Below are 11,087 nucleotides of genomic sequence, written 5' to 3'. Positions count from 1 at the left end.
AATAAAATGTGTCCGCTGGTGCCACATTTTTAATGAAATGAGCACTTTTTTTGCACTACGGTTTAGTTTTTCTGACTCTACCCGGGGGGATGCACATAGTTTGACTCAATCCAAGTGTTTTTGGATTTTTCCAAGTTTTTTGGTCTTTCACACTTCTCTCTCCCATAGGGTTTGGATTAATACACGGAGCAGGCGGCGCCCTTCCCGCACATGGGTGTGGTTCCAGCGCCTCTGACACGCCCCCAGCATTTAACAGCAGAGAGTAATGCTTGTTTTTCCATGATTTTGAGACCTAATTTTATATATTTAGCGATTTTTTTCATCTTTCAAATTTGGCTCAGTGGTCAATGACACGTTTCTGTGGTGTGACAAACTCATAACACATTTATTTCTGCTTTACATGGACTTTAAACATGCTTGAAGATTTCAGTACGGATAGGTCTTCCTGCTGATATCTGATGATAATCCAACTTTTTCCATAACTCAGCTGTGATTTTTTTTTTTCACCAGAACAAAAGAGCTACATTTTTGGCTTGTGACATTTGTCATCAGAATCAGAATTCCTTTATTAATCCCAGGGGGAAATTGCTTGATGGTAATTTCCATAACAGTCATATTGGCTGTCAAGTGCAACATCTTATCTTTCAGAGACGGAACCTGACAATTTTTCTGATTGGCCAAACTTTAGAGTGACATAAAAAAAAAAAGTGTACTTGTTCAAAATGTCTCACCATCAATACATTGGGTGCAAAAGGGCCTCTTGCGATAGTTTTCTTCTATATACTGTATGTAACCAGAGCCTTAGTTGTATCTTCTGATATAAGATCCTGCTTTTACGCATTCTCCAAAGGGTTAAAGGGATAACCCTTTGTTTTAGGTGTTTTGATGGCTGATAATCAAGGAATGACACAAGGACCAGTACTTGACCCTGTACATGTTTTCACTGGATCAAGAGAATTCTTAGTTTTAAATATTTTTTTTTACAACACCCAACTGTGCCTCATCACCTAACATAAAGACAGTTTTTCAAAATCAAGAACTATAGCTTTGCCCTGTTTCCCAGGTAATCAAGTTGTACCACAAGGATTATTACTTGGCTCCCCTTCAGTTACTTTCGCCAGGGAGGTAATATTTTTAACGGTGTTTGTTCGTCTGTAAATTTCTTAATGTAGATGTTTGTTAGTAGGACATCTCAAAACGTTGTGAACAGATTTTAATTAAGGTGAGCTAATAGACAATGTCAAAAGGAAGAGGGAATTTGATTTTGGCGATGATCCAGAAGTTATTGGAAATACAGTATCCAAAAGAAATTTTTGAGCAATAATTTTTTTAAATGTTGTGAATGGATGTAAATGAAATTTGGAGAACTGGTCTAAACTCGCTCTCCAGGTGCTCTTGTTTTATACTGGTTTTAATTGTTATGCCGACGATGCACATCTGTACCTTCATACCCATTTTAAAGAGAGCTATTTAAAATTGAAATCTCCTGGTACGACTTTCCCCTTTTCGTTTTCCTTCTATACTTTACCACTGGATCAAATAATGTCTTCGTTTTGTGTTGGTATTTATTAGACGATGCCTATCTGTACCTCAGTACTCAACATTGAGTTTTTTTATTTACAACTTGAGTTCTGACCCATTTTCCTGATAATCAAGGCATGCCACAAGGATCAGTAATTGGTCCCATTCTGTTCACCTTAAGATTACTTTTTTAAAAAGGTTTTGCAGATGATGAACAACTCTACCTCAGTACCTGAACCTCCTCCACACAAAATAGTTTTCTAAATTTGTCCAGCCCTCGCTTTCCAACTCTGTTGCTTAATCCCCTTTTTCATCATCTTTTTTTGGGACTATTGTAATGGTTTCCTTGCAAGAACTGCTGATGGGGCAAATTTCCTCTGATGGTATTTTTCAGCAATGAAGCTTTCAGCTTCAACTCCCACACGGTGAAACCCACGACCTGGTGCCATCCAGTGCCTATTTGATAAGGCTTTTAACCCCTAACATTCCTGCCCTTATTCTTTGTCTGAAGTGTCCTTGGGTTAAAACATGGCATTATTTAAGCACAGGTAATAGGAGTCAGAGCTTCACTTATTAAGACAACACCTACACACACACACGCACACACACACAGCAATGGGTGGAGGGATAATTTATTGCAGGTTGGAGGAACATCAGGCAAGGTCATTCAGGACACACACACAAGGTTCACACAGACAGGATTCACTTAGTTTCTGCTTTATGTCACTGAGATACAAAGACAAAAAACTTTGACAGTTAAACATTGTACTTTATGGGGAGAGATTTATCTACAAAACAATCACAAATATATCCACAATTTTCACATGTCTGAAAATACTGTACATGTGAAAATTGTGGATGTATTTGTGACTATCTTTGAGTCATATCTCTCCCCATGTTGTACTCGTCTCAGTTTTTGTACTTTAAGGGCAAATGGATCTGTCATTCTTCTTCACTCCCAATGCAGAGAATGAGAATTAGAGGTTAATGGAGCCCCCTAATCTGCTCCCACATCAATGATTTGCATGTCATCAGGACATGGATTTATGGAAGCAGTGGGGTTTCTAATTGGCGGTTGTCACGTTGTATCCGAAGGCGCTGCTAACTCTCAGTGAAGGAGAATACTTGATACTCACGCCCTTCTGTAGAGCTGGAGATGTGAGCGATGACTTGTGGAGGCGGTTTGAACAGCCATTGAGTTATAACAGTCAATCATGTTAGTCACTCTGATGCCACTCACAGGCTTCAGAGCTGACTGTTCTCCCTCACATTCCTATTGGCTGAGCAGTATCAGCTGTTTGTAGGCACAGATCATCCAAGATGGATCATACTTATCCTTGATCATCCCTGAAAACATCCTAAAAAAGAACAAATACTCTATATCAGACACTTCATTTTGGTTGAATTTTCTTCTGATACGACTGAGTGAAGGTGCCACGTGTTCTTGAATAAATTAAATCTGTGTGAAATGTGTCCCCTGTGGAACCAAAGTCATCATTTCATGCTAAACATGCTTTAAATCATGTTCAGACTCTATCAAAAGATAACATTTAATACTTAGAGGCGGGACGATAAACTGAGTTCACGATACCATAATCGATAAATAGCTCGTGATAACCATACGATATTTTTGGAAAGGAAAAAAAGACCAAAAAAATTACAGTTCGGAAAATAACCATCCTTTTATTTCACTTTAACCGTGGACATATTTACATACTTACTCTGGGTATGACCTTTTCAGAGGTTAAAGTACTCCCGTTACTGTAATTGATTTGCTTTTATGGGTAATTGTACTTTATTGAATATATTTCTAAATCAGTAATTTTACTTGTACTTAAAGGGCCCATGTTACACTAAATCAACTTTTTTGTGCTTTAAACATGATAAAAGTGCTATTTAGGGTGAGCCCAAACACCTCGCTCCAATTTGATGACACGTTCCCACTTTGATGATGAATTTGACGCGGCACTGAACTGGAAGGAAGCTCTCTGCCGTGATTGACATGTAATAATAATCATTTACATATATGTACGGAATTTGTTCTCTGCATGTGACCCATCACTCATTCATGAGGAGCAGTGAGCAGCCACAGTGTAGCGCCAGGGGAGCAGTTGCTCAACGTCCCACAGTGATGACTCGGGTGAGATTTGAACCGGTGACCCTCCGATTACAAGCCCGCTTCCTTAACAGACAGAAACTTTTTATATCAAAATGTGGTCACAATCCCAAAAGGTTGGGAACCACTGCACTTAAAACTGTTTATTTCCACTTATTTACATAATGAGATTCTTTAAAATGTGTGTTACCACTGGTTGATTACATCATTACGCTCGTAGTAGAATAATAGTTTTCTAAGCAAAATTTCATAGTCGGACAAATGGGTACTTGGATTTAGAAATAAGCCAAACTTGAGCCAAAAAAAGTTTGAGAACCACTGCTTTAAAGTATAAAGCTAGATTACAGTTTGTGGTTTTAGTCTAACTTTAGCCGCAGAGAGAGAAAGTTTAATATCATTGTAATAACTGTAGGAGGAGTTTCTGCACTTTTCAAATGCTGCATTACTTATTTAACTAAGGCCGTGCAACTTGGCAGTCAATAAGATATAGACGGATATGATCAAAGAAGCTAGCTGTGACTAGTTAGCATGTTAGCACCCACATGTCTAACTGATTTTTCTTTAAATTTAATGACGTTTTTTTTGTAAATATCACTGCATCCATTTCCATTGCTGCATCTGGTTTTACCGGTTTATGATTTAAGATTCAACTGTTTCATTTTGTCTCGTCCTCGGTGAAAATAAAACCCTGTCTGGAGACTCTTTGAATACTAAATCAAGTGAAGCAATTAATGATGTTTTCACAAAGCTTCAACGTTAGAATTTATATGCCGACACACACACACACACACACACACACACACACACACACACACACACACACACACACACACAGGACTAATTTCTACTTATTAACATCTACGCTGACCTCACAGAGACTAAAAGACGAAGATGTAAATAAAAGCAACACGCTGGGATACAATTATCTGCTTTCTGCATCGTGTTGAAGAATGTGTCGTCCTTTTAATAACAAACCGTTATAAATTAAAGATCAAGTCTGTGAAGCAGCAAACCGGAGCAAGATCGATATCGGCGTTCTCTGCCTCGCCGCGTCACATCCCAGAGAAATGAATCACTGAGCGACACCAGTGACTCATTTCAAGCTGAGTCGTCAAATGAACACAATCACATCTTGTAATTATAATAATCAGATTACATGATAGTGTTGGACATTCTGTAAAGCCTTTTCACATGGATTTTAAGGCATTGTAATAATAATAATGTCATGGTTGATGGCATCGTCTCACTGCATGGTTTGGTTTTCCTAAATTATCTTGTTTTACTTGGTTTTTATTTGGTATTCAGGTTTCCAACATTCAAAAATATCAATGTGTGTGTATCTGAGGTTTTTTAAAATAAAATAAAAAAAATAGCCTAGGGTTGGCATAGTGCAGACCAGCAATAAAAAGCATACAAACTCCCCAATACATCAGTTAAAGCTGCGGTATGTAGAATCCTCTCTCCGCTTGGTTTTGAAATCGAAACCGAAACTCAACCTCCCTTACCGGTGTCTTTTGTAAACGCTCTTAGCGTATAGACTAGTGACAAGTGTATAGATTTTATCTTGTGTTATTGGATATTGGACGTTGGCTCGTCCCCACCACAAGCACACATAGAGTGGGCTGTGATCTCAGCTGCCTGCCAGGATTCCTGGATTTATAAATGTCATCTTACAGAGCTAGCAGAAGGAGATGAGATTCATTAGTGTCCACTCAGAACACTTTGATTACAATATGCTCAAAGATGATTATGGATTTTTGATGAAATGAAGCCCAAAAAAAAGTTAGGTACTGCAGCTTTAAAGCTGCTCAGTTGTAGAAATTGCACTTGGAGGGCTTCTGATTTGTTTCTGTTTTATGTAATTACTGATATATTCAATCATGCCAAAATGCTTAACAAGGATTAAATGAGTTAAATCTTGTGAATAAATGGATATTTTTGTGCCTTAGAAGTGGAAACGATACACACATCTTCCATAAAATTGTGCTAATGAGAGTTTGTATTAAATGGGAAAATATGGTAAAAATTTGGAATATTTTCCCAAAACTTGTTGGTGAGGTTTTATTCCATGACGGATAGTTTATTCCTTTTCAGAAGTCCACTGATGCTGTGATACATTATTATCAATATTAATAAACTCCTCCTGGGTAACCTCAGCTTTGTGACAATCAATGCAATCATTGGATAAATGCCTCAGGGAAGTGATAGTGGATCTTATTCCCTGAAGAATGAAGATAAAAGTCAATGTTCGGTGAAACTGAAGCTGGCTTATCTAACCCAGCTCAGTAGGATCTGTATTCAGGACGTGTGGATGTTCTGAGCTGCAAAGGAAACATTCATAAATTAAAGGTAATACAAAGAGTGCAGGAGAAATGCAAAAATGTTGGATGAAATGATACTCACTCATTGAGATGGAACACGGAGATCCCTGTAAAAGACGTAAACGGATGTCTGATAGGACAGTGATGGACTCAAAGGTGATTAAAAGCAAGGTAATCAAGGCCTAATTATACCCAGGATGGCTCTAGGTCACTTTGGCTCACTCTGTGGTCTTTTATTTTGAAATAATTGGTCCAAGAACTCCAATCCATCACATGTCTAAACTCACTGAGCATCAGAACGGTCACATGGAAGACAGATGTCCTCTGCAGTTCCTCTTCGTCCTGCAGAAAAGGCACGTCTGCGATGATTGAGTGGCTTTGATCGCGGCTTGGTTGCACTTTTAATCATGTAAAGCACATTGAACGGCCTCGTGCATGGAATGCGCTTTACAAATAAATTAGCCTCGACTTGCCTCGCATTAAATCGAGATATGATCAATGAGCTGGTGATCCTTGGTGATCGTGAGGTGTGGTCGTCTGTCTCCATCACTGGAACGAGGCTCAAACATCCGTCGTGATTCAAAAGCAACTTCTGTCTTCGAAATGGCATATTTCATACTATCAATCAATCAATCTTTATTTGTATAGCGCCAAATCATAACCAATGGTATCTCAAGACACTTTACAGTAGAGCAGTCTTAAGGACGGACTCTTCATTTTATGGATACACACATATGCATATATACGTATATACACATACATATGTATCCCACACCCAACATGAATTCATCATGTCTAGTACTATGCACTAGACACTCAATGAGTATATACTGTCTACTATCAGGGTTATGGTCAATTATAATTGTAATCGCATAATTTATAATTAATTAAAATGATGGCATAATAATAATAGCACTTTTTTGGACACTCGTTTCAAATATGTTTATTAAGAAGCAGTTCAGAATTTAACAACATGGGCACGAATGCGCTTCTTTTTTAACAATACAAGCAACAAGATGTAAAGTAATAAATGAAATTAAAGAAAATAAAAACACACAGAAAACCTGTGTATTTATAGAACACAATTGAACGTACTTTAATCCTTTAGCCCAAATATCTTCATGTATTTCACTTTCCCACGCTGTCTTAATATTTGCCATATAGACCTGTTTACGTGCCTGCTAATATTATATCTAAATGAATCCGCATGTCTTTCTGTATTACAAGTGGTCAAGCACTGATCTAATTTATCCAGGGTCACATATTCAAAGGATGAAACATGGAATCTCACATAGTTTCTTATTTGCAGAAATCTGAAAAAATCACGAGCAATTAAATAGTATTTATTTTAAAGCTGTTGAAATAAGACAAAAGATCCCTGAAAATACAGATCACCAATATTTTGTGAACCTATTTCTTTCCAACGATCAAATGCTCTCTCCATAATTGAAGGTGTGAACGATGGATTGGCTGCCTTTATTATCTGCCTCCATATCTGGACAGTGTTGTGGATGATTGCATTGCAGTTATAATGGGCATACATTCTTCAAGTTCCATATCAAGCCGACTCCCTATTATGGCAGTGTTGTCCAGCCAGTATGCAACATATTGTATATAAAGTGAAAAGTAGTACAGTTTGAAATCTGACAGAGCTAAACCACCTTGATTTTTCTGTTTTCAAAGGTGATTCTTTATAATTCTGTGGTTCTTACAGGGATGTCCAGAAGCGCTGGCGGAATCGCCGGCTAGTTAGATATGTTATGTATACTTTTTGTGGCCATACCAGATCTCTTTAGATCTCTGAAGCTAAACAGGTCTGGGCCTGGTTAGTAGATGGATGGGAGACCACTGAGAATTCCAGGGGCCACAGTGGGGGTACAGTCGCTGCAGTGTTACAATACAATAGTAGTTTACCACCACTAAGTAAATGGTAAATGGTAAATGGACTTGATTTTATATAGCGCTTTATCCCCACACTGAAACAGTCTCAAAGCGCTTTACATATCAGCTCATTCACCCATTCACTCTCACATTCACACACCAGTGGGACAGGACTGCCATGCAAGGCACTAGTCGACCACTGGAAGCAACTTAGGGTTCAGTGTCTTGCTCAAGGACACTTCGACACATAGTCAGGTACTGAGATCGAACCCCCAACCTCTCGATCAGAAGACGACCCACTACAACCTAAGCCACGGTCGCCCACTGTGTGGAGTGTGGAGTGAAAAAATAATCCCTTCATCCAAAAAAGCGCTCTATAAAATTGATGTATTATTATTATTTACAAGTAAATATATTACCAAAACCAACTACAAGCAAACCTCACAAAAATGATGTTAATCATGCACATCAGAATCAGAATCAGAATCAGAATCAACTTTATTGGCCAAGGGTGTATGAATACACACGAGGAATTTCTTTTGGTGACCTGTGCTCTCTCAGGTAGTATAACATTAAATAATAACAATCAACTAGAATAAAGAAAAATAAATAAAATAGAGAAAAATAAAAAGAAAAAAAAAGAAGTATAAACATAAATATAAGAGTAGTTAGACTAATATGTGCAAACTAAATAAAAAATAACAAGATAATAATAATAGTAATAATAATAATAATAATAATGAAATAAAATAAGAATACAATAATAATAATAGTAAGACATACACATACAGTATCTTACAGTGCCAGACAGTATTCTACAGAGGACTACTAAGAGACCAAGTGCCCATACTACTGGATTAGTTGGTACGTTTTCAACTGAATAGAGGTAAACTGATAATGATACTCAATTCTTTGTGAACAAGTAGAATATCAACATGTGCTCATTTGACCCATAAAACTCACAGAAACACATTGTGCTACTGACTAAACTTTTGGTTAACTTCAAAACAAGAATCCTATTTACAAAAGAGTAAAAAAAGATGCTTTTGTTTTGAAAAGAAGATGTTAGATTTTTAGCTTGAATGGATGATTTTTGATTAGTAGTTATAAGGTCCTGAGGGAGCGAGGGCCGTGAGCCAAACAAACAAAAGTAACACTATTCCACAAAAGAGCCCAAAGCCTGGAGATCAGAATGACAGGAACTCCAGAGATCTTGGAATGTGTGGCAGCCTTTCCTTATTAAAAGCTAAACTCTGAAAACTCGACACTCACCCCAGGAATGAAGGTCTGCAGAGTCAGACCTGTGTGAAGCAGCAGAAGCATTCGATTGGAAAACAACTTGGCACAAAGTTACAGGATCCACATCATCATTATATAAACTTTTAAGACATACTCAACCTAAAGGACAAAGACAGTTCAACTGAAAGACTGTTACTGTATATGTAACCTTTCCTTGTATGATGAGAGGTGATTTAAAACCTGCAGATGCAACAAAAATCATTTCAATCTCACGCTGGTGGAGGTCGATATGTTTGACAAACTCCATTCACGTACAGTAACTCGCACTGCTTTGAGGTTAAAGGTATCCGATGGTTGCCATGGTAGCGTAGATTTCCTGTTTTAAGGTGTGTTCCTTGTTCAGTTGAGGGTATGTGTTGATCTGTAGTAAGATGGATGATAGTGGCGTATAAATGCTGCGCCCACCAACATTTTCAAACTCCCATTCCTCCTTTTTGGGTAAGTTCAACGTCAAAATCAAAATTTAGAAAAAATCTCCTAACTAAGGGCTCTATTCTCCCATGCTTTAAAGTCCAAAAGGCCACCAAGCGGCGCTGTTTTTGGCTGTGCGCTTTTCTGCCCCTGTACTTAAGTCACTTCATCCCAGTTACGCACTGTGGGTGGAGCAGCCCTGAAATGTCGGTGTTCCCATTCAAATCTGGCTTTACGTGCATTTTCTGGCGTGCGTAAGTCCTTTTCCTCTTACGGGCTTCTAACCCTGGAATAAGTGCAGCGCCCCGATAAGGTGAAACATTATATTGCACTAGAAATATGGACTTAGTTACATTTGAAGCCACATGGACTCATAATATTGCAGAAGAGATTCCCAGAAAGAATCGGGGGTGGAGGGAGTCACACAAGCACGCCAAAGGACTGACCATCAGTGTTACTAATTGTCACGGGGCTACCCTGTGCCCTCTAAACGGTTTGTAAGGTTTTAATCTAGAAACAAATGTATCATCAAAAAAAAAAGTGTTTGTCACCCATTGCTCCATGTGCTTTGTTTGTTGAACCAGGAAGTGGCAAACAGAATAGAAGCATGTCATTGGTTTATGTAGTGGTGTGCTTCTTGGAAGGTACCACATGTAATGAGTTGGAGGGGTGTTTCTTAGCAAACACAAACAACCATTTTGCAAGTATATGTCAACATTTGCTGACCTCTTAACATTGCTAATGTTAATATGCAATCTTTGGGTAAATGTTAAATGCATTTTTCATCTTTAATTTGTCTAAGATGATCATGTGCTTTGGTATCTCCCCCTCAGTACTATACAGTATAAGAGGAGGCTGGAGGCCTTGTGGGGGGGTGGTCTTTGTCAGAGCTAGTCAGGTGGTAAAACAAAGTTTGTATAGAGCTGCAACAGAGTTTTGTGTAGAGCTCAATATTTAATTGTTTTCACTTTTTCCTCTCTTTTTAATGCTAGTGGATGTCTTGTGTTTTTCTTCAGGCCTGCTTTGAGTATAATTTTAAAGGTTTTGTGTATCAGTGCTAAATCACGTAGATTTTCACGCTTTGTAAACATGGTCCCTCTGCTCTCAATCAGCTGCTGAAAAACATCTGCGGTGCTTGATTCATTTATTCATTCAAAGATTAATTTTCCAAGGCTCGGAGGAATATTAAATATTTGGCAAAGGGGTGACCTTGGAGCCTGAAGAAGAGCAGGAAATACGGAAGGTTTGCAGAAAGCCAGGAAAGAATGGGAACAATTAGCACGAGCAGGGAAGGAGGAGGAGAAATGTACTTACATCTGCAAATACAGACAATCCTCCTCTCTTTAATGATTATTATTACAGTGTTACAGTAATGGCTTTAGGTTTTTACTGACCCGTGATTGCTTTGCTCCTTAAATGACAGATTATGATGTTAAATAATGGAAAAGGTGCTTTGTGATGAATATATTTCAGTACTTATTACTGCTGCCATTACCACAGGTGCAGGATTTATTTTCACTAATAAAGGAAAAGATCCG

The sequence above is a fragment of the Gouania willdenowi genome, chromosome 12 (assembly GCF_900634775.1).
Source record: "Gouania willdenowi chromosome 12, fGouWil2.1, whole genome shotgun sequence".
NCBI lineage: Eukaryota > Metazoa > Chordata > Actinopteri > Blenniiformes > Gobiesocidae > Gouania > Gouania willdenowi.
This window is presented reverse-complemented; position numbering follows the sequence as displayed.